The sequence below is a fragment of the Equus przewalskii genome, chromosome 28, assembly GCF_037783145.1.
Source record: "Equus przewalskii isolate Varuska chromosome 28, EquPr2, whole genome shotgun sequence".
NCBI classification, from domain to species: domain Eukaryota; kingdom Metazoa; phylum Chordata; class Mammalia; order Perissodactyla; family Equidae; genus Equus; species Equus przewalskii.
The window spans coordinates 22,812,730-22,838,747 of record NC_091858.1 but is presented as its reverse complement, the minus strand read 5'-3'; the positions used below and the strand labels follow the sequence as shown (position 1 = coordinate 22,838,747).

General features: G+C 38.4%; 1 long non-coding RNA gene across 1 annotated transcript; it reads right to left on the bottom strand.

The window, feature by feature from the left end:
- Positions 1–3,194: 3,194 nt before the first annotated feature.
- Positions 3,195–13,681, bottom strand: LOC103549957 (uncharacterized). The gene is made up of 3 exons (XR_544647.2): positions 13,299–13,681; positions 12,807–12,986; positions 3,195–4,426 (listed from the first exon to the last, which is right to left on the bottom strand). It is a non-coding gene; the product is annotated as an uncharacterized lncRNA (long non-coding RNA).
- Between the last annotated feature and the right edge of the window lie 12,337 nt (positions 13,682–26,018).

The window sequence follows — 26,018 nt, the reverse complement described above, 5'->3', positions numbered from 1 at the left end:
AATCTTGTTTTGGTTATGAGATTTTCATATATTATAACCGATATTTACAAATGTATGTCATTTTTAAGATTATAACAGCATTTGATAATCTTATTGCATTTTACCAAAAGAATAGGTAAACTAAGGGAAAATTATTATGGAATGAATGTATTATATGAGAACTATGGTTAGTCACACTTTCTGATATTCATTTCTGAGCGTGCTTTCTGCAGGTAAACATCAAATATGACCAAACATTCACAACTGTCTCTATTTATACAAACGGTTTTTCTTTGAGGGAATTAGGTTGAATTAAAAGATAATTACACTGACAAATGTGACCTTTTTTTTCTTAAATGGCTATCATGAAGAGTTACTCAAATTTACCTTATTTTTTGTTCATTGTAATATCAAGCAATGGCAGTTTAATATCCTGCTGCATTCAGATTAAAACAGGCTGGAACTTATAAGGTTGACCCTTGATAACACTTGATGTTCTGACAATAACAGCTGGTTGTTTTGCATTTCAAATGTGTATACATTCCAGCTGACTTCTCTTTGTTCTAGGAAGAAAAGGGTTATTACAGGTCTATAAACCATTTCTCCCCCTTTATGAACACCAGAGGCAAACTTGGTCTTGAACTGCAGCCCTTGCAAACACGAACTGTTAAATCGGGGTCTCTCAGAGGTTACCATGTACCAATTACTCATCTAGAAATGCTTTTAGCAAGATATTCCTGGTCTGTCTAGAGGAGATCATTTATCGTCAATAAACCTGCAAGGCTGCAGCCACGTTGAAGAACGAACGTTGGAACCAGAAAGAGTTACATGATATGGAAGATGCATAAGCTGAGAGACCCCTAAACTCAATGGCAGCTTTGTGCTAACCTATCCCCCACCAGTTCTCTCTCAGAAACCAAAACTCATCCTGGCAGAAATGGGGACCCGGGAAGCTCTAGCTAATGAGTTTGGGCAGTCCCACATATGGATGTTTCACACGCTATTACTTTTATCATCTAGATCTTGCTAATCATCAATAACAATCTGTACTGGGTATGACATGTATTTCGTTTGAGTCTGGTTGACAATTAAGGCCTTTGTGTTCATTTGATTTAAAAATCATCGAGAAATTCAACCTTGAATTGTCTTCACACAAAGGAATAACTCTAATTGCACATCTGGCTAAAAAAATGAGAAACATTCAGTTCACGTGCTCTTATTACTTGGACCCACAAGTTGTGGAGCTGGTTCTCTGCTCTGCTCTTACCTGATTCTCTTCTGATGTTATTAAGCGTGTAAGAAATTCCACAGGAACAAATACTTTGCGTTTACTAGTAAAGATATCTGCTCAGGCTGGGGCTTTTCTGACAACAGTAATGACCTCATTAGTTATTTTAATAGTTTAAATAGTGCCTTGGAAAGTAAGGAGATCTGCCATTAAGAGAAGAAAAAGCACAGCTGAGTTGTCTCCTTAATGAATTGAGCCGTTCAATGGCTAATCTTCTCCAAAGTCTCTAATGATGTCCTGGTTAATGGAAATCCAGAAGTATTTTAATAGAAGGTCCTCAGTCTAAAACCTTTGCAGCTGCAACTTCGATTACTTTGTACATAATAATAATAACACAAATAAGAGCAGCCAACTTTTATTGAGTGTTTACTATAGGCTAGACAAACATAGGAATAGAGAACACCTGAAAAGACAAACATTCTTTAGCTAGCCACTAGATGTCTAACTCAAGTTATACATAAATTTATTAAATTGGGTCAATTGACATAATTGGCCAACTGTTCAAACGTGTACAGATGGTGACTACAGCCGGATCCTGAAGGTTCATGATTTATGGGAAGATACATATCGCATCTTGCCTCTCTGGAGAAGAAAATTTCTTTTTCCCAAGCAGCATAAATCTCCATCCTGGCATAGCAGAGGAGAAGGTTTTGTTGTTGTTCTCTCCTTAATCTTCCTAACTTGGATTTAAAAGCAATAAGAAAATGAACAATAAATATTCAACAATGGAATGTAAGGCCCCGGAGTTAGATGGTATGGAAGAAAGAGAGAATGCTTCAGTCCTTTAAAGTTTGTCTCTGATCCCTCCAGCGGTTGGTTCAGGTCATCAAGTTCCTCATCAAATCCTAAGTAGGACAGAATTTTGTCAGAGAATTTAACCCCTAGTACTATGTAGTAGTACTCAAGCGCGCCGGTGTGAGCATCAGAAAGCCTGCACTCAAATTCCATCTCTGCTTGTTACTAATTGTATGACTTTGCTCAAGTTATTAAATCTTCCAGTAATTACTTTCCTCATCTCTAAAAATGGAGACCCTAGTAACTACTTCATTGGGCTGTTTTACAGCTTGAATTCAGATGAGAGGATGTATAAAATGTACTGGTACACACTAAGTATCCAATAGACGGTGGCTATTATCACTTTTATGTTTATTGCTAATAATGGGAGTACCAATTGGGCCAGTTCATCTCAGCCATATTATGCCTCAATTTCCTCTGCTTATGATTTTAATACCCCTTCCGCCAACCTAGGCTTGAACACCACCCCAAATCTCCTTATCTACCTTAAGCTTCCCTCCCAGAGGCTAGACCTTGCTTTCCTTTGACCATTACCTCCTCACTCCTCCCCAGCCTCCGGTTCACTGGCTGTATTTCCGCCATGAATTAAATAGTTAAAATGATGCTGACGCCCACTTGTTTTTGAGTATGAACTGACACAATGACTTTCTACTTTATCCCTGCCCCACTTAACCGCTGGACACCCTTAGATCTTAGAAATAACCTCAACTGGGGCTACGCTTGCCTTTTGTACAATGAATCACTTAGCTGCTACAGGTGGCGGCAGCTATTGCATTAGGTTGTATTTCCCAGGCTCCTTCCCTAGCTTCTGTCTCCTCCCTGTCGGCTTAGGTCCTGGCATGCCTCACGTGTGAGCATTTCACAAACTAGGACATGTAAAGAAATAAAAACTCACAGCAACTCCAGCGAAGGAACTTACAGTTTACTTTTCAACATAATCTTATCTTCTCCTCCTAAAATACCTGAGCAATTGACATAAAACTTATTTTACTATCTACTTCTGTATCAGCAGAGTTCTATTAGTAAATATCAGCGTAGCATCCAACTGGGTAATACAAACCTGTGTTTTCTCTTATCTTACATTGATGGGCTGGTGTGGATACAAAGAGTGCAATTAAATGAGAAATAGAAGTGTGTCTCAAAATCCTTATCAATTTTTATTACTCTCTAAGAAAAATACAGCAACTCTATTTTAATACTACTATAACATTAAATGTCATTATTAACATTCAGCATTCTTTTAGTGGTATGAATATTTGAGATAGAAAGTCCTTCTAAGTAGAAATCATAATCTTTCCTCTACAACCAACTCATCTTCCAGTTCATCTTCCAACTCATCTTCCTCGTGCTTCTCAATAGGCTCTATTCTCATCCTGGTCATGCAAGCTTATAGCCTTGGAGGTGTTCAAATATCATTTTAGCAGAAGATGCAAGTATACAACTAGCCATATCTTTTAGATAGCATTGTATTGAAACTAACCAAAATGATTGCTCATATAAACATCTTAGTGTGTTTATTCCTTACAAAAAACTTTTTTTTATTGACTTCATTTTTCTTTTTTAGAGCAATTTTAGGTTCACAGCAAAATTGAGGGAAAAGTACAGAGATTTCCTGGCCCGTCACAAACATAATCTCCCCCATTATCAACATCCCCCGCCAGAGAGGTGTTGTACATTCTATGGGTTTGGACAAACGTTTAAAGACATGTATTCATCTTTATGGTATCATACAGAGTATTTTCTCTGCCCCCAAAATCCTCATAGGACTACCAAGTTTTCCGCGCTGTGTTTGTACCTCCCAGGTCAGATTCTAGCGGGCTAGTTCCTCAACTTTCTGCAGCTGTGCCCTACTCTTGGCCACTCTCTCAGTACCCTCATTTCTCATGCCAATTTTGCTTGCAGTTGTCCCACTTCTATTCATTATTCTGCCTGGTAAACTTGCAAGTCATTGATCCCTCATTCGAGCAGCTCCTGGATGCTCATCACAGGCTCAGCTGGGGGCCTGGCTCTAGTCCAGGTCACCTTCTGTGAGTGCTGAGCTTGACACTTCGTATTTAATAGTGTTAGCATGAAGTGCTGATGAAGCCATTCACAAACCCAGGTGATGGCAGAGGCAACGTCGATCGTCCTATAATGGTTCCCACGTCTTTGTTGTATTCCCCACAGGGAGCTTTACGCCTTCCGGTTTCTGCCTCAGACAGTGACTCATCTCTTTCAGGGCATTACTCCCATACCAACTATTCTGTCATTGTTTCTTTGCATGACTGTATTAACATAAAAAGGATGCTTCTGTTTGTTGAGAAAAAGATATTCTTCAACTTCGAAAGGATTTGGATTGCTCAGAGACTTAAAATCTTCAAAACTCTGAAAGACAAAAACATGTAGTACTATTTACACGTAGACAGATTTTTTGGTAAGGTCAAGCGTACATCATCTCAAACTTAATGTTCTAGGATATTAACTGCCTTTTTTACCCATGTGGGTACCACAGGGCCCACCAGTGAGGTCCCAGCTGTATCTATTTGTAGAAATGTATTAGTAGGGATGGTCCTGGTTTATTTTAAAGTACAACTCAAACACATTCTGAACTTCACCTGAATTCTAAATGCATTCTGTACCCTGTGCATAACAACCCATTTGCCTCTGAGAGTGAGAAGAATGGGCATTCCTAAGCCACTCAATTGTTGTTTGAGTTGCTCACAGCCAAGTGAAAAACAGAGTTTATCCTTTGTATCAATTCACTGGTTCTGTCTACAGAATTTCCAGAGAAGGCTGACTCCCTCTTTTTGAATCACTTTTTGAATCTTGAAATATCCTCGTCTTCCTCATCCAGGACCCACATTTTCTACTAGTCTATGGCATTCCACAAATTAATCTGAAATAAATAATATCCATGTAAGATCATTTCACTTTCAAAACCTTTAACATCAAGCTAAGTTTCAGGTAGCAGGGCTGTGTACCTTAGGCTCTTCTAATTTGTTTTGTTCCTGGATTTCAGAGACAGGAATCTGAACAGAGAGCTCCTTTTGTTTCTCGTTCCTCCAGGTTTTATGCTATCCTTGGAAATTTCTTAATTCGTTAGCTTCCCTCTTCCTAAGATAAATCTGAAATTAAATGTTCCATTTTGTTTATCACAATTTGATAAGAACTAAAGTAACTTTCAAGCAAGAAGAGAAGCCCTGGGATGGACCAGAGGACTATAGACATGGCCAAGAATGTTTCAGTGGAGAGTCTAGGCTGATCCAGGTGGCAGGTGACGTAAATGACGAAGCACATCCTCTTCTCAGGACTTTCCCAGCAGGCTCAGATCAGTATCTCAAAAATGGTCTAGTTTCCATGCCACCCCTGTGGGCTCAGAGTCACTGATGGGACCTGGAAATTTGCATTTTGCCTGCTTCCCAGCCACTCATCATATGCTTGTTTGAGCACCATTGCTCTCCAGATCAAAGCTAGTTAAAGGCATTTCTTCACCCGTGGTTCGCAAACCATAGATACACCAGCAAGCAGTGGACTCTAGTCTCTTTAAAAATTAAACAAGAAAGGGAAAGCGCCTTTCATGTCTCAGCTGCCTGAATTAAGATAATTAAGGCATAGATGAAAATGTATAGTGTGTCCCACAAGCCAGTAAGCTGCATCTGTTCACTTGAATATTTTGTTCAAACCCTGCTAGTGAAAATGCCTCCCATCTCTTTGGCATTCTTTGACTTAACAATCCTCCCCAAATTACTCCATTTTTATGAGACTACAGTTGTGCCTGTTGACTGTCTGGTGTGAATTACACTTCAGTCAAAGGGAGCAAGAAGAAACAAAACACTTCCATTTACTAGTAATCATTTGCACTAGAAAATAGCATAATTATTTTTTCCAAGTGAAGCAAATATTTTAATCTGGTGCTTGAAATTTTTTATTACTTTCACACACTCCCTATATTGCCTTATTTTCTAAGTAGGATTTAATCCCCCAAAGAGTCTTTTAATATTTGAATTTCATGCAGACTTAGAGGGATGAATAATATTAGACATGGCAAAAAAATAAATTTCTCTTTGGTTTTTCAACTTCCCGTGCAATTTTACTAAGTACCTTTTATGAATAGAGATACCATTAAAAAAAAAACTCTAAGGAGGATTTTAAAAAAATGAAATAAGAATTATAGTCCCTACCATTTTTTTTTTTTTTAGATTTTATTTTTCTTTTTTCTCCCCAAAGCCCTCTGGTACATAGTTGTATATTTTAGTTGTGGGTCCTTCCAGGTGTGGCATGTGGGATGATGCCTCAATATGGCTTGATGAGCGGTGCCGTGTCTGCGCCCAGGATCCGAAACGGTGAAACCCTGGGCCGCTGAAGCAGAGCACGTGAACTTAACCACTCGGCCATGGGGCGGGCCCTATAGTCCCTACTTTTTAAGGAGATACAATTTAGCTACAGTGAGGTCTACACAGCCAACAATAAATTGATATTTTTTGGAGCTGGGTATGCACTCTGTGTGAAAATCTCCAAGAGACATTAGCCCTCTGCAAGCCCTCCTTCTATACTCCGTGAAGGTATATTTCATCCGTGTGTGCAGCACATAAGCAGAATTTGCATACATTTGAGATGGCCACCTTATGTGTCAGTTTGGCTAAACCAGAGTCCTCAGTTATTCAAACGCTAATCTATTTTTTATTAATATCTTACCCCCCTCCCAAGCAGATCAGCCTCTCCTAGAAGGCCTTGTAAGTTTCTGTGACCTAACACGTGTACAGAGGGAGTCTCCAACCGTGCCTGTTGGTGAGGGTGAGGGTAATGCGATTATAACAAATGCAACCCATATTACTAGCTTGTGGTGCAAATGCAGAGAAAACTCCTATTTTTTCTGGTCGCCAACTGTAGCTCCCAAATGCCTTATCAAAGTAAGTACATTCTCTTCCTCTCGGAGGGCTTACTCCTAACCCTACAAATTATTCGATAGCCCTGGGCAGTTAGGTAGGGTTAAAGGGTCAATTCTGAATTCCAGTGCCACAGAGAGAGAAAAAGAGCCAGATTTGTCTAACTGCACAGAGACTTTGATTGTTCTAATTGTTCAAGAGCGATACCGTGTGGTCAGATGGACACTTCCCTGGTGATCCTTGATGATGGGGCTCCCCACCCACACCACGGTCATGCCCCGTGCTGGACTTCAGTTCCTGACCTATGGCACGTGTTTACGATAGAGTCTGGGGGAGGCTTCCTGTCCCAACACAGGCTCTGCCAGAACTAGGCCTCCCGCAGAATCCTCAACTCCTTATGGTAAATCCAGCACTCTCTTCCCTCCTTGTATATCCCCTTTGGCTTTACTGAATTTGATGTTCTTTTCTCTCAGTAGATCTTGCTGAGTGCCTCTCTGATTCGTGTAGATTTTTCTTTCATTCTTTAGGGTAAGATATTTTGCTCTCCCTCCAGCTCCCAATGAAAATATGCAAAGTCACCATTAAAATATAAAATGAATCTGTTAATCCAAAGCTTGAGTGTAAGTCGAAAGAAAAAAAAATGTGTTGCTCAAGAGAGTACAAGGGTAAATAATTGTCTGAACACTTGCTCTGGTCCAATACAACGGTCCATTTACAGACGTGTTTCTAGAATAGAGACAGATGCATTAAGGTGTCTGGGACAATGATGCCAGCTAATGGAGTATCTAACAAGCCAGCTCTTGTTCTGACATCAACTCCACCAAGCAAATTTCATATAATAATTCAGCTCCCTATTTAAATTTTTCTCCAGGAGAGAAAATCTTGATCAGTGATCACAAGTATCCTATTGACTTGAGAGTTGCATTTCTCATTAGAAAGGATGAACCACCCTTCTGGCTTTTATACTTCAACTCTATGACCTTGAATAAGGTGAGTCTATCTACTGAGTGACAGTTCCGACGTCTATGCTGTCCGACCAGGTCCCAGATCCTGCATTAAAAAAAATCAACCCTGGTCTGTGTTGGATTTGCCAAAGCAAAGCCAGTCAGCTTTTCATAGGTGATATTTAGTTTTCTTGAAAACAGCGTTTCTTCACACTGCAAAACACGTATACACAAATACACATTCTAAGGTTCTACGGGTCATGATTGGAGGATGATAAACACAATATTTTGAAAAATCATAAATAAAGAGAAATGATCAAGCATTTATCACGCTATTCCTTTACCAATCATATCAGAAAGTATCAAACACTAGATGAGGAAAAGTTACCCAATATAGAAATATCCCAGCTAGTAAATGAAAAGGAATCATAGAATTAGAATATAGCCATTTAGCAGCTCCTCATGAATTAATGAATATCATTGATACTTAAAATGGCTGTTAACACTATGAAAATGATCAGAAATATGAGATTTCTGATGAAGAATGCAACACAACTTCCGAAGGAGACTTGCTTCTCAAAAATAGATAAATAAATTGAACACATCACATCAAGTCTTTATGTTCAACTACCAATTTACAAAAAATACTGAGGACAGAGGAAAAGATTAAAGAGCAGACTAGGATGTAATCTGCAAAGTCTAGACTGTGGGAAGTTCTACAGGAGACCTAATCCACTTTCTTCAAGAAATAAATTGTAAAGGAAAATGTAGATGAAGGAGAATCTATAGATTAAAATAAATTGGAGAGATGTCTCGACCCGTCACACTAGGAGGCCTCATCCGGATCCTGATTTGAACAAACAATTTATTTTTTACATCCCATTTATGAGACAATGGGAAATTTTAATCTTGACAAGGTATTTTATGAATTAAAGAATTATTAAGTTTTTATATGAGATGATCATTTGGTGGCTATTTTATTTCCGGAGTTCTTATCTTTTAGAGATACATACTAAGACACTGCAGAATAAAACTATATAATGTCTGGGCTTGCTTCAAAATAACGTGGGTGTGGGGAATGTGTCGGGGTATAGATGAAACAAGATTGTCTTTGAGCAGATAATGTTGGAAGTGGGTGATGAGAAGATGAGTATCATTATACTATTAAGTTGAATTTTATATGTTTGAAATGGCTAGTTCAATATTGGATATTGAAAATACTATTTTTCATAACAAAAAGTTAAAAAGTCTCCAATAACAACAGCAATTTGGAAATTCTCAGGCTTTACTTCTCACAGAATAATTGACTCCAGGTAGGACACCCCCACCCCATGCTATGCTGTATATGAGTAAAGCAGAATTCATTTTGTGGTTGTCAGCTTCTTTTCAGAACCTCAAAAAACTAGATAAGATTGAAATATAGTGGTGTTACACTTGGTACCACTGAATTTTAAAAGCTTCAAAGGAAATATTAACAACAGAGTAAAGAAATTCTATATACCATATGTTAATGAAGTTGTTTTTATGAGTTCTCTAGAATGGTGAGTCAGCCAAAATTTACTAACATGAATGAAGACTATAATTTTTGCCAGTTGTACACAAATATCATACATATTAAGGAGAAAGATAGCAATAAAATATTAAAACAATGCAGTAAACCTTAAAATTTATCGTATGATGAGCGCAAAGGGTTGCAATTCAAAATATATTTTCAGATTTGGGAGTCACACTGAGTTAAGTAATATATTCTACTTTGGTCAATGTTATATATTACCCTAAAAGATCATAGGAAGGGTAGATAGATAGATAGATAGATAGATAGATGATAGGTAGCTAGATAGAAAGTAGATATTCTTTACTCTTTTACTACTTTCCAGGACATCTTACAGAAATATATAACACCAATTGATACTGATATGTGATTGAGCTAATGCTATTATTTAAAAAGAATTACAGGAGGCCGGCCCCGTGACCCAGTGGTTAAGTTCGAGCACTCCACTGCGGTGGCCCAGGGTTTGGCTGGTTCGGATCCTGGGTGCAGACATGGCACTGCTCGTCAGGCCGTGTTGGGGCAGCGTCCTATGTACCACAACTAGAAGGACCCACAACTGAAATATACAACTGTGCACTGGGGGAATTTGGGGAGAAAAAGCAGAAAGAAAGAAAAAACAAAAAGAAGAAGAAGTTGTTAGCTCAGGTGCCAATCTTACAAAAAAAAAAAGAATTATAGATAAATTTTCACATGGACTTAGCGTTTATTCATTCATTTGTTTATCTATGCATTTATGGGTTTCAGCAGGCTGGAAAACTGGAAGCTCGGGTAAGAGTTGATGTTGCAGTTTTGAGTCTGAAAACTGTAAGGCAGGCTGGTAGACTAGAAATTCAGGCAGGATTTCTATGTTAATCTTGCAGAATCCCTCCTTATCCAAAATCTCAGTTTTTGCTCTTAAGGTCTTCAACTTATTGAAGGAGGCCCATCTACATTATTGAAGATAATCTCTTTTACTTAAAGTCAACTGATTGTGAAGGTTAGTCACATTTACAAAATACCTTTACAGCTAGACCAGTTGACCAAACAACTGGGCACTGTAGCCTAACCAAGTGGACGCGTGAAATGAACTGTCACCAGCATATTTTTTAAAATCATAAAGTTTTTGATTGAAGGAGATGTTTGGGATCAAAGATTATTTGTGCTATGTAATTGAAATTGGGTAATAAATATGCTTTCACCTCTAGCCTAACAAACCATATTGATATTACACTACAGAAATGTTTATTACAGCTCAATAATTATTCATTGAGCACCTACCATGTGCCAGAGACTGTGTTAAGTGTTGGTCAATGGTGGTGGTCAAGTTAAATGTTGGTCTGAGGAGTTTGTAATGCGGGCACTTAATCTGGTTGTAGCAGCTGGGTGGAGGATGGGGACCTTTGATGGTGTGATATTTAAGCTAAGTCTTGAAGAAAGGACAAGAGTGCTGGGTGAAGATGGGGTTGGATAAGAACATTCTGGGTGGAGGAAAGAGGCTAGGCAAAGGCTGGGAGCTAAGCAAAATCACAGTGTTGAAGGAGCTGAAAGAAGTCTGGTTTGGCTTTAGTACTTATAGTTAGGAGAAAGAGGAAGAAAATCCAGCTTGAGAGATAAACTGGGGCCAGATTCTCATAAACTAGATAAAGGATTTTAAAATTTTACCTTAAGAGCAGTAACAAATACATGTACTAATTTATCCTATTATTTTCTATCATGCTGGAGAATAAAAGAGTATAATTTAATAGAGAAGGAATGAATATAGTGTGTTTATATTTAAAGGAACTGGTTACTTCCTAAAGATTACCAAATTCATTTAGCATTATTAGATTTTGTTTTCCATTTATGCAAATGAAATATGACCTTAAAGGGAAATAAGTACAATAACTACAAATGAAATATGACCTTGAGTGGAAATTAATACAATCACAATTAGTGTAACTTAAGGAAGAAGGGAAATCCCTCCATTTAGATATTAGGTAGACATTTAGGTGTTAGATAGATACCCCTCTAGATAGATATTAGACAAATGCTGTTGTCCTCATTATATGGAAACAGAATATTTCATTAAACAAATCAATAAAGGGTCACTTCATCTTTAACCAAGTATGCTTCCATTAAAATACGACCTCAATCTAAAGAAACAGATCAGTGTCTAATGTGCTCTTGGCTATGAGATTTTTATGTTTCATGATTCTTGATCACTTCAAGAATACTGCAGTTGTACACTTTGTTTTAGGACCCCAAATTATGTGGTTGGCTATTCTAATTTAAAAAACCAAAAACTACTGAAGTACCAGGAGTGCTTTCTTGGTGGGAGATGGAGTTCAGATATGTTTTACTGATGGAATTATCTGACCTTTCCTGTCCTGATGTTTATTTAAATCCAATGATAGGGGCTCAGAATCTTTCTGGGAAAAAAATTTATAGTACGTACAATATTGGGGTTCAGATATTTAGGCAAGTTGTATAAAGAGGGGCTAGGAGTGGCAAAACAAAAGGCAAATTATGAGGAAGCCTTTTATAGCTTTAGGAGGATCTTTAACCCAGTGGATGAACAAGTGCGACAAGGACTTTGTGGGGGTCCCCAGGGTTCAAGAAGGACGGCAGTGATCATGGCTGTTATGGAAATCAAACCAACCCCACCATGTCATCAGTAAACGCACAACTTGGAAACAAACCTAATAAAACTGTACCCTTCACAAGGTGGATCAAAGCAGTGGGTGCAGGAGCCTAGCTCAGAAGAGATGTTGCAGAAGAAAGATGAGCCTCAGCAGTCTGGTGCATCAGTATCATCAGCAGCAGCAGCAGCGGTAGCCTAAATGTGACTCAGAACAATGCAGGGACAGCTGCCACGTGTGACATCAAGAGCAGGTGGACCAGAGGAGGCTTCAGAAGTTTCCCCATTCCAACTGTCATATTTAATTGTAAAATAAAAACATCAAAGTTACTGCCACCGGTTCGCCTTTTTGGATAAACTTTGTGAATTGTTTTTTTCGTTTTTGGTGGAAAAAATTACTTATACATGGCATGATAATTGTGAAAAAACATCTAAATAGAGATTTCCCTTTTTCCTTAAGTTACAATATGGTGATCATGATAAATTCCATTTAGGGTCATATTTCATTTGTACTTATTTCCATTTAAGGTCCTATTTCATTTGCGTAAATGGAGAACAGAATCTAATAATGCTAAATGAATTCAATAATCTTAAGGAAATAATCAGTTCCTTTAAGCATGAATTAAATTAGACAGCAGTTTTACACTATTGTATTGCTAGTCAGATAAGACTTAGAGAAAGAAAGTCGACTGCAAGAGACTGTATTTTCAAAATATCTAATTCCCATTGGCATATTGTACTCTTGGAAGCAAGTTTTTAATTATAAAAAAATTGAATAATATCCGACCTTGTCTTGATAAGGTGCCTTTTCCACTTCATTACTGCAAAGCGAATGAGTGTGATTAGGGTTTTTCCAGAAGCACTACTTCTCTGCTGTTTAGATTGATCACTTCCTCTAGGTCAATTTTCTTGCTTACTCACGTGTGCTTTCACCTCTTCATTGCCCCAAACAAGCTTTTTTATTGTTCTGTTTAAACAGACAATTAAGAGTAATAAGTTACAATTAGAAGATTCAAGATATTGATGGTTTTAATCGAGAAAGTATTACTAACATGGCAAAGAGAAAGTGCTGAAATAATTCTTAAAAATTGAGGATCACAACCTGGTATGGATTTGTGTGAATTTCAACGTCATCCGTTATATCCTATAGGGAAGAAAGTAGAACATACTAACATAGCTTAATTTTAAAATATATTATAGCATGCATATAGGGAAGTACACACATCTTAATTACACAAGTCAATGGATTTGTACATACATACACGTCTCTATTACTTACCACCCTAATCAAGATATCAAATACTGCTAGGGCTGCCATAACAAAGTACCACGAGCTGACTGGCTTAAACAGAAATGTATCCCCTCACGTTTCCAGAGGCTAGCAGTCTGAAATCAAGCTGTCCCATCAGCAGGGTTGGTTCCTTCTGAGGGCTGTGAGGGAGAATCTGTTCCACGCCTCTGTCCTAGCTTCTAGTGGCTTGCTGGCAATATTTGGCATGCCTTGACTTGTAGATTCATCATCCTGATCTCTGCCTTCATCTTCCCGTGGCGTTCTCCCTGGGTCTCTTCATATAGTCATCTCTCTGTGCGTGACTGTGTCTGTGTCCAAAATTCCCATTTTTATCAGGACACCAGTCATATTGGATTGGGGCCCACCCTAATGACCTCATTTTAACTCGATTAGCTCTATAAAAATGCTATTTCCAAATAAGGTCACATTCTGAAGTATTGGGGGTTGGGACTTCAACATCTCCTTTTTAGGGGACATATTTGTTTTAGGCATAACATACGCCTACGACACCTCTTAAGAATCCTTCAGGCTTCTCAGAGTATAGCAACCCCTCCCCCCTGCCGAGACAACAAGTGTTCTGACTTTTATTGCACAGATTAATTTTGGCTGTTTTTAAACTTCATATAAATGGAACCATACACTGTGTACGCCAGTTTCTGCCTTCCTTTGCTTAACTTATCTGTAACATTCATCCATGTACTTGTATATAACAATTGCTTGTTACTTCACAGCAGTGTAATATCCATTCTGTGAATCCACCATAATTTATTTATCCATTCTCTTGATGGACATTTTGGTGGTTCCTAGTTTTTGGTTATTACAAATAATGCTGCCATTTGCTCTGGCACACATCTGACCATTTCTCTTGAGAATATACCTAAGGAATAGAATTGCTTTAGTGGATATTGCTAAACATCTTTCAAGGTGATGGTACCATGTGTTCTCATCAGCACGCAAAGCTACAGCTAACGTCACACTGGATTTCTTTTATGGTTAGTGTATTTTTTGGTCCTATTTTAAGCAATCTTTGCCCACACTAATGTCATGAAAATATTTTTGTATATTTTTTTCCTAGAAGTTTTATCATTTTGCTTTTCACTTTTAGGTTTATGATCCACCTCAAATTACATTTTGTGAGTGGTGAGAGGTAGGGAATTAAAGATTAAGGTTCATTCTTTTCTTTACAAATATCCAATTGCTCCTGCACTATTTATTGAAAAGAGCTTTTATCCCTATTGAATTGAATTGACACCTTTGTTGCAAATCAAGTGACATTATATATTTGGGGTGTATTTCTTACTTTCCATTCTGTTCGAATTTTTTCTTTATTCTTGCACCAATATCATATTATCTTAATTACTGAAACTTTATAATAAGTCTTACATATGGTAATGTAAGCCTTGATACTATTTTTCAAAATTACCTTGCCTATTCACATGCCAAAAATGTCCACGTAAATTTTAGAATCAGTAGTCACTTTCCACAAAATTTTTGTGAGATTTTTATTTATATTTCATTTAATGCACAGAATGACTTAGGAAGAGTCAGCATCTTAAAAATATCAAGTCTTTCTATTCATGAATATGGAATATCGCTGTTTTATTTATGGTCTCTTTAACTACTCTCTGCAACGTTTCTGGACCTCTTTTGTTATATTTATTCCTATGAATTTAATGGTTTTGATGCAGTTGTAAATTTTAAATCTCATTTTCTTATTGCTAATGTCTAGCTAGGAATACAATTATATATTAGTCTTGAGTCCAGTAACTTTAATAAATTCATTGATTGATTCTAGTAATATTAGTTAATTTATGGTAGATATAGTGAAATCGGAATTTTCTCAGTGGATTCAGAGTTTTCCTGTCTTTCTTCTCCCTCGTTTGCATCTAAGTTCCAGGGGCTTCCACAGCGCTATGTAAGGACATGTGGGTCATATGATCCTCACTATTCTTGGTTCCCATCTGGTCCTTGATTTGAGTCAACCTTCCACATGCTGCCTGCTAAAATATAAACCACTAATGCTGCAGCTGCTTTAACTATAATACAATAAAGATTCATAGTAATGAGGCAGAGATAGTAAAGCATGTGAAATCCAGCCATTGCTTCATTCAAAGGCCAACGAATGCATTAACACGTTGAAACCAGACAGGGACAAAGTGCCCTACCCTTTATAGAGGATGTCATGACTGTGGTTAATTTTCTTTAAGGAAAAAAACATGTATCTCTTCAAAATACGTTAGATGTAACCATGAAATACTTTGAAATACACAAGGCTCACTGCCTTATCTTGAGGCAAATATATTTAAAAGAACATTTTTCTTTTAAGTGTTCCAAATTTGCTAGTTTTTTCTATGAGGACAAGTAGCCAGTAGCATCCTACTCAGAATAGTGGTTCTCACACTCTTGTGTGTCAGAATCACCTGGACAGCTGGCTGAAACTCAGGTGGCTGGGCCTCACCCTCGAGTTTCTGATTCAGTAGCTCTGGGGTGGGGCTGAGCCCTTGCATTTAGTACAACTTCCCAGGTGAGGTGGATGTCACTAATCTGGAGAGGATACTTGAAGAACCATTAATTTAGAGACATTTAAATATACACACACATGCATGCACATATACACATTTAATCTGTACCTTTTACACAAATGTGCCCCTTAAGAATGAATGAAAATGTAACAGATTTTTTGTGATAAAATATATATAACATTGTTTGTTTTTAAAACTGTTAATGAATTGAGATGAATATCTCCCTCTGTTTATTAATTTTACTCTTGAGCTCACCGAACAGCCTTTCTGAGTTTTCCTGTAACTCATTTAGTTTCTTCACAACAGCTATTTTGAATTCTGTATCAGTTTGATCACAATCTCCCATGACTTTATGTTTGGTTTCTAGAGAATTGTCATTTTCTTTTTCTGATGCCATGTTACCATGGTCTTTTATGGGGCTTGCTGAGTTATTCCTCTAGCGGCACATTGGTTGTAGCAAACACTTTTCTTGCTTAAGTATAGCTTTGCTTTGATTCAAACTATTCAATGGATTGGAGATCAGAGGCCTTTCTTTTGTTTTTTAGTAGGTGGCTCTAGACCGCTAGTCTTTGGTTTCCTTTACCAGCCAGAGCTGCCTCTGGCTATATTTGAGGATGGGCACATTCCACCCTCCACAGCCTCTATTTGTGGTGTTGCTGTCCTCTTGTTTTTGCTGCCTGTGCCTCTAGGGGTTGCTGTTGCTGGTGTTGCTGCATTTGCTGGCTTTGCCACCGGGGCAGGGTACAGGCATGGCTGAAGCCTCCACCACATCTGTCGGGGATCACCTGGGTCAGAAGCTGGGGAGAGCCGGGTTAGCTGGGCACCATCTCAGCTGTTGCCTGTTACCTTGTGGTCATAGGCTCCACTGAGGTTGGGATGTCGAAGTTCTTCACACCTCTGCTGCTGTTACTAGGCTCTGAGCTGCAGCTGGGGGCTGGCATCATGGGGCTCCACCTCCGTTGATGCCCTGCTCCCTGGGGCTGCAGGTGCTGCAGAGGCTGGCTGGCCAGAGTCACATGCGTGCCTCCACTGCTGCCCACTGGATTCTCTGGGGCTGGTGGCGGCTGGCTCAGCCGCTGCAGCTGTAAGTCCAGGGTCCTGGACACCGCCTCTGTTGTTCCCCCATTTCACCTCTGTGTGCTCCAATCCACCTACCTTCACATGTACCAATGTGTGGGTCTCTTTGGCTCCTAGTGTGTTAGGCAATGTAGCTTCTGTTAAGTCATGGATGTTCTACCTGCTGTAGATTGAACGGGAGAGGCAAAGGGATCACTCAAGGCACCATGATGATGACATCTGTACCCAGATAAACATTTCTTTCTTTCTTTTTTTTTTTTTGAGGAAGATTGGGCCTGAGCTAACATCTGTTGCCAATCTTCCTCTTTGCTTTTCTCTCCTCAAAACCCCAGTACATAGTTGTATATCCTAGTTGTAAGTCATTCTAGCTCTTCTGCATGAAATGTTACTACAGCCTGACTTGAAGCTGTGTGTAAGTCTGCACCCGGGATCCAACCCTGTGAACCCAGGGCCGCAGAAGCAGAGCACAGGAGCTCAACCACTCCACCACTGGGCGCCTTGAGATAAACACTTCTACCTGAGTTAGATGAAGCTAGTGGGAAATAAGGTATGTGAGACAAGAAGTTATTGAAGGGAAAAAAAGCTTGTGAAAAATGGTTAGACCTCTGTTTTGCAGGTCTTGAAACATTGGCCACTGGGTGTGCTCCTAGCCGGCTCTTCTGAGGGGCTGCTGCGCCCCTTCCTACTCCTCGCTAACCTCTTCAACTGTGCCCCACGACATGCTCTCTCCTCTCAGCCTATGTGTTAGTCCGAATTCTCCAGAGAAACAGAACCACTATATGCCTGGCATACGTTGGATGATCAATAAACATTTGAATGAATGGCCTGTGCTTTTTATGTACATACATTCCTCAAGCACACCTTTTGTATCTTTCACTTCCTTCTATTTTTATTTTTTCCAATTTGTATTTTCCTGCATCAAACTTCTCACAACTCTACCAAAATATTAATTGTCTATACAAAAAGTTTGTCCTTAGGATGATTACGCAATGACTCAACACTGCACATGTGTAAACAACCCACATTGCTAAAAAACACGATCTCCTTGAGAGCTGTTTTCTATAGCTGATTTGATCTATATCTCTTAAGACTATGCTTCCACTTACTTAAATTGAGTGGTTATCCTAGACAGATGGTCTTTACCAACAGCAGGAACCAAGTTATTATAAACGAAATATAACTGCAAAGACAATATTTGCTCTTTTATCACATTTTCTTTTATATCTTTTTGTTATCCATTTTTCCTAATTCTAGTGGAAAATCACATGGTTGAAGTACCTTATTTTATGTGCCAAAGAGATTTAAGGTAAGGAAGAAAATAATTTATAATTCCCATTTTGAGTATGTACTAGTTATTGGAAACATAGCTTTAGAATGTTTAGTTGAAAGTTGTCAATTTAATAAGCTCTTTCTCTTTTTTTCAGTTTACATGGTACAATGTCATACTTCTCAAATTCAAGTCTAACTGTGCTGCTCCCGCACTTAAATCCTTCCTTGGATTGCCTTCAGAATGACATCGAAACTCCTCATCATTAGCCTCAGTATCTTCCCAACCAAGCTTCTATCTATTTCTATATGTTTATTCCCTGACTTTGGCCAAGCATACACCATTATCACCATTCATACCAAACAACTTGCGTTTTCTAACATATTTTTCATGCTTCTCCACCTTTGCATGTGTTGTTCCCTCTACCTGGTATGTGACACCCCTACCTAGTGCTCTGCCCTCCCCTACGCTCCCCTCCACCACAACTTCCCCATTACCTTTACCCCCAATTTAAAGCCTAATCATTCTTCTAAACTCACCTTAAGGATAACCTCTTTCTGAAAGTCTTCTCTTGTTTTCATTGTCATGTAACTTAGACAGAAATACATATGCATAGTAAATACTGAAATTGGTTATTACTACCTATTAGATGAGATAAGTCAACAACTGCAAATACTTTAGAAATATGCTTATTTGAATTACTTCCCTTGGCTATCCACAAAGCTTAAATTCATCAAAATCCTATAAGCTCCATTCTTCCCTTTATTCTGTTAGATAGGACTGTAAATTCACTGTCTGTGGGTCTCAAACAAAACCTACACTGGATCATTTTTTCACTATGAAGGAATTAAAAGTATTGTTATTTTCACCTGCAGCTTAGTTGTTACTTACTATTTCTTCCTGACCAGGTCTATGTATAGACAGGATTGCTTCTCTGAAGGCATTTATGACAAAAGGTGAAATATTAATCCTATACACATGTAGGGAAAAGTACACATATATGTAAGTATATATATATATATATATGCATGTATATACAAGCATATATACCTTTCTATGCCTATGTATATGTAAACATGTGTGTGTGTGTAATCACAGGTTGAATGGAATAGTGACGGCAGGAGTGCTAAAGGATTATTCACGTACATTGCGTAGCCATTGATAATAGTGTGAAGAATAGGAGAGTAAGGTAAAGTGAAAAGAACATTCCATCCAAAAACAGCAGAATACGCATTCTTTTCAAATGCACATGGAACATTCTCCAGGATAGATCACATATTATACCATGAAATAAGTCTCAATAAATTTAAGAAGATTGAAATCACACCAAGCATCTTTTCTGACCACAACGGTATGAAACTAGAAGCCATGTGCAGGAAGGAAATCAGAAAAGCCACAAATATGTGGAGATTAAACAAAATGCTACTGAACAACTATCGGGTCAATGAAAAGATCAAAGGAGAAATCAAAAACTCGCTGGAGACAAATGAAAATGAAGATATAACACGCCAAAATTTATGGGATACAGCAAAAGTGGTTCTAAAAGCAAGTTTATAGTAATACAGGACTACCTCAACAAACAAGAAAAACCTCAAATAAAAAATCTAATAGTGCACTTAGAGGAGCTAGAAAAAGAACAAACAAAGCCCCAAATTAGTCGAAGGAAGGAAAAGCAAGATCAGAGCAGAAATAAAGAAATAGAGACTAAAAAAAGAAAAAATCAATGAAGTGAAGAGCTGGTTCTTTGAAAAGATAAACAAAATTTACAAACATTTAGCTAGACTCACCAAGAAAAAAAAAAAAAGAGAAGGCTCAAATAAATAAAATCAGAAAGGAAAGAGGAGAAATTACAATGGACAATTCAGAAATACAAAAGATTATGAGACTACTACGAAAAGCTATACGCCAACAAAATGGATAACATACAAGAAATGGACAAATTCTTAGACTCACACAACCTTCGAAAACTGAATCAAGAAGAAATAAAGAATTTGAATAGACCAATTACCAGTAAGGAAATCAAAACAGTAATGGAAAACCTCCCCAAAAATAAAAGTCCAGGACCAGATGGCTTCCCTGGTGAATTCCACCAAACATTCAAAGAAGACTTAATACCTATCCCTCTCAAACTCTTCCAAAAAATTGAAGAGTTGGGGAAGCCTCCTTACTCATTCTATGAGGCCAACATTGCCCTGATGCCAAAACCAGACAAGGACAACACAAAAAACAAAAATTAGAGGCCAATATCACTGATGAACATTGATGCAAAAATCCTCAACAAAATACCAGCAAATTAAATACAACAATACATTAAAAAGATCATACACCATTATCAAGTGGGATTTATTCCAGGGATGCAGGGATGGTTCAACATCTGCAAATCTATCAACATGATATACCACATTAACAAAATGAATAAAAACCCCATGATCATTTCAATAGATGCCGAGAAAGCATTTGAAAAGATACAGCATATATTTATGATAAAAACTCTGAATAAAATGGGTATAGAAGGAAAATACCTCAGCATAATAAAGGCCATATATGACAAACCCACAGCAAATATCATTCTCAATGGAGAAAAACTGAAAGCTATCCCTCTAAGAACAGGAACCAGACAAGGATGCTCACCTTCACCACTCTTATTTAACATAGTATTGGAAGTTCTAGCCAGAGGAATCAGGCAAGAAAAAGAAATAAAATGGATTCAAATTGGAAGAGAAGAAGTGAAACTGTCACTATTTGCAGTCAACATGATTTTATATATAGAAAACCCTAAAGAATCCACCAAAAAACTTATAGAAATAATAAATGAATGAAGTAAAGTTTCAGGATACAAAATCAACACACAAAAATCAGTTGTGTTTCTATACACTAACAATGATGTAGCAGAAAGAGAAATCAAGAACAGAGTCCCATTTACAATTGCAACAAAAAGAATAAAATTCCTAGGAGTAAATTTAACCACTGAGGTGAAAGATCTGTACACTGAAAACTACAAAACGTTGTTGAAAGAAATCGAAGAAGACACAAAGAAATGGAAAGATATTCCGTGCTCTTGGATTGGAAGAATTAACATAGTTAGAACGTCCATACTTCCTAGAGCAATCTGTAGATTCAATGCAATCCCTATCAAAGTTCAAGTGATGTTTTTCACAGAAATAGAACAAAGAATTCCAAAATTTATATGGAACAACAAAAGCCCCTAATAGCCAAAGGAATCTTGAGGAAAAGAATAAAGCTGGAGGAATCACACTCCCTGATTTCAAAATATACTACAAAGCTATAGTAATCAAAACAGCATGATACTGGCACAAAAATAGACACACAGATCAATGGAACAGAATCGAGAGCCCAGAAATAAACCCACACACCTGGGGCTGGCCCAGTGGTGTAGCAGTTAATTTGTGCACTCTGCTTCCGTGGCCCAGGGTTTGCAGTCCTGGATCTGGGCGTGGACCTACACATCGCTCATGAAGCCATGCCGGGGTAGGCATCCCACATACAAAATAGAGGAAGGGGGGCATGGATGTTAGCTCAGGGCCAATGTTCCTCAAAAAAAACCCCAAAACCCACACATCTATGAATAGCTAATTTTCAACAAGGGAACCAAGAACATACAATGGAGAAAGGAAAACCTCTTAAAGAAATGGTGTTGAGAAAAAGGGACGGCTACATGCAAAAGAACGAAAGTAGACCATTATCTTACACCAGACACAAGAATTAACTCAAAATGGATTAAAGGCTTGAATGTAAGACCTCAAACCATAAAAATTTTATAAGAAAACATAGGCAGTACTCTCTTTGACACCTGTTTTAGCAGCATATTTTCAAGTACTATGTCTGACTCGGCAAAGGAAACAACAGAAAAAATGAACAAATGGGACTACATCAAACTAAAAAGCTTCTGCACAGCAAAGGAAACCGTCAATAAAATGAAAAGACAATCTAACAACTGGGAGAAGATATTTGCAAACCATATATCTAATAAGGAGTTATTATCCAAAATATACAAAGGACTTATACATCTCAACAACAAAAAATTAATAACCCAATTAAAAAATTGGCAAAAGATCTGAACAGACATTTTTCAAAGAAGATATACAGATGGCCAATAGGCACATGAGAAGTTGTTCAACATCACTAATTGTTAGACAAAAGCAAATCAAAACTACAATGAGATATCAACTCACACCAGCCAGAATGACTGTAATTAACAAGACAAGACATAAGAAGTGTTGGAGAGGATGTGGAGGAAAAGGAATTCTCATACACTGCCGGTGGGAGTGGAAACTGGTGCAGCCACTATGGAAAACAGTATGGAGATTCCTCAAAAATCGAAGAACAGAACTGCCATACAATTCAGCTATTCCACTGCTGGGTATTTATCCAAAGAAAGTGAAAACACAAATGTATAAAGATGCACCCCTACGTTCATCGCAGCATTATACAGCATAGCCAAGACTTGGAAGCAACCTAGGTGCCCATCAAAGGATGAATGGATAAGGAAAATGTGGTATATATACACAACGGAATACTACTCAGCCATAAAAAGATGAAATCTTGCCATTTGTGACAACATGGATGGACCTTGAGGGTATTATACTAAGCGAAATAAGTCTGAGGAGGGAGAAAGTCAAATACCACACGGTCTCACTCATAAATAGAAGATAAAAGCAACAACAAACAATCGCATAGAGACAGAGATTGGATTGGTGGTTACCAGAGGGGAAAGAGGGAGGGAGGGGGATGAAAGGGATGATTTCACATGTGTGTGGGTGATGGATGGTAATGAGTCTCTGGGTGGTGAACATGATGTAACCTACACAGAAATCAAAATATAATGTTGTACACCTGAAATTTATATAATGGTTTAAACCAATGTTACTTTGATTAAAATAAATAAATAAAATAAAACTAAATGAAGTATATGTTGGAAAAAGTTACAATTAATTCATTTACATGAATTAATTTATTTAAACATGTTTATTGCTCATTTGTGTTATGTTTATTGTTTAATTTGTAGTGCTTTGCTTTTGAGCTAGTATGCTGCCCTTGAATTGGAACAACAAGAAATTCTGCAAATAGACCTAATGGTTGATAGACCTAGCAGAACTGGGACACGATTTTCACACTTGCCAGGGACTGATAAAGGTGGCTGAGGTACTGGAGTGGAAACTTTTCGGTGAGGTAACATTGGTTTGTAACATTTATATAGGTTTCAGGTGTGCAAAAATATAATTGGACATCTGTATGTACTACAGCATGCTCATCACCAAAAGTGTAGCTTCCATCAGTCGCCATACAATTGACCCCCTTTACCCATTTCGCTCTCCCTCCAGCCCCCTTCCCCTCTGGTAACCATAGTTTTGTTGCCTGCTTCTATGAGTTCCTTTTGTTTTGCTTGTTCATTTGTTTTGTTTTATTTTTATCTTCCACATATGTGTGAAAACATAAGTTATTTGTCTTTCTCCATCTGACATATTTCCCTTAGCATAATGCCCTCAAGGTCCATCCACGTTGTCACAAATGGCAAGATTTCATATTTTTTTATGGCCAAGTAGTATTCCATTGTGTACATATACCACATCTTCTCTATCCATTCATCCACAAATGGGCACTTAGGCTGTTTCCATGCTTAGGTTCAGCTTAGGTTGGTTATTGTAAATAATGCTGCAGTGAATGTAGGGATGAATGTTTTCTAATTAGTGTTTTTATATTCTTTGGATAAATTCCCAGAAGTGGATCAGCTTTTGAAGCACCTGCTATCTGAGTCTCTGAGAAGCTTCTTCATCTGCCACAATTGGGTGTTAGGCTAGAAATGGCTGGAGCCCTAGAGTGAGACATTTCTCTTTTCAACAGCCTGGGTTCACAGATGTGAGCATAAAGGGAAGTGTTAAAGCAGGCCTTTCATTTTCCTTTCTTCTCTCTTGTGCATTGCATTCTCTTTTTCAACAGACTGTTCACTAGAAAATTCTTCATTGGTAGAAACAGCTCTCCTTGACTAGACAGAAGAGAATGTCCTAGAAGCCTCTCCCAAGGGACAACTGGAGTGATTGACGGAAAGAAGTCAGACATCTAACTAACTTCCCTGTCAGATAAACTCAGAACAGAAAGTCGGCAAGAAACTGGGGAAGAGACAGCAATGGGTTATAAAATTTCCCATGTAAAATACCGTGTTATAATTTGTCCAAGAGAGTGGGCGGGAGATTTTCTAAATAATATTGTCATGATTTTCTCCCCTTGGGACAAAAAGGAAAGAAAAACAACCTTCTTACAGCACTAGAAATATTTACCTTTCTCAGGACATGTGAATTGAAAAAAAATCAGATTTAGCGCTTTATTCCTCCCAATTGCCCTGTCCCCACGCTCTGAATATGAGGATTAATCCAGGGCCCACACAGAGATGTTATGGTCAAGAAGAAGCAAGACCTCCACATCCATCCAGGAATGGACAAGGATTAGCTTTCTTCAGTGTCCCTCCTTTAATGGACTTTAATGCCTGGATGTTGTGCCTGTTCAGTTGGGTTGTCCCCATGGGTAGGGTGAAGGGGGAGGGAAAATGAGCAGTTTTCAATACAGACACATTACGGGCTTTCTATAAACCTGGTGAGTAATTGCCAACATCATGCTTTGGGATATACTAAGAAAGACAAGACCACTGCTCTTGAGCCTGACCAATAGAAGGTGACCATGGTGGCGCAGTGTGTGACCAGTGTTACCTAACATGACTTGCCAGGTGGGGACTAGATCTTGGTAGGACAGGCATACAGAAAATTCCTGTGTCTCAGGGGCAGCTCACAGTGTTCAAAGATTGCAGAAAACCTACATCTTTGAAGCAAGTGTAACTCTCTTGTATCTCTAGGTAGGAAATCAGAGTTATCACGTCAGCACACAGGGCTGATCCTAAATCCAAAATGAGAAGTTATCTTAGTTACACATTTAACATCAAGTGTATGACATAAGCCTCAGCAGTCTGGAATGAATGAAAATAGAAGTAATTTAATTTAAAGTGTTTAAAAGATGGCCTCAAGGAAATTTGTTGTTTGTTACAGCTCAAAGCTACTGTTAATTGTCTGGAGATATTCAAGTACACTCCTTTGTAATGGGCAATACACCCTAGTGTGCTCTGAACTTAAAATTCCTACTTCAAAGAGGGAAAGGAACAGATCATTCTGGATTTGTATAAAGCAATAAGAGTTTGGTTGGGATTTGAGGGGATGAGTGAATAAGCAATAAAATTAGACGGAGTTCTCACATGGTCCAAAGATGATGATGTGCTGGGACTGAGGGCTGTGATTAACTGAGCCCTCTTATGCCAAGGACAGGAAAGAAGAGGAGAGGAGAGCGGAGGGAAGAGGAGAGGAGCGGAGGAAAAGGGAGGGCATGCTTCACTCATCCTCAGTTCTGAACCAGTTGAGAGATGGATAAAGGAATCCAGCCCATGGAGATAAGGTCAACTTTGATCACTGATAGAGCTGTCGAAAATATGGCTTGGTCCTGGGGTCACAGTGACTCCTCACTCCTGAATCCCAGGTGCTTTGGTCTGAATGTTTGTGTCCCTGCAAAATTGATATTTTGAGATCCTAATGCCCAATGGGATGGGCCTATGGGTGCTTAGGTCATGGGAGTGGAGCCCTCATGAATGGGATTAGTGTTCTTATAACAGAGATCCCACAGAGCTCCCTAGACCCTTCCACTATGTGAGGTTACAGAGAGAAGACAGACGTTTATGACCCAAGAAGCAAATTCTCACCAGACACAGAACCTGACCACGTGGGCATCCTGGTCTAGGACTTCCAGCCTCCAGAACTGTGAGAAATGAATTTCTGTTGCTCATAA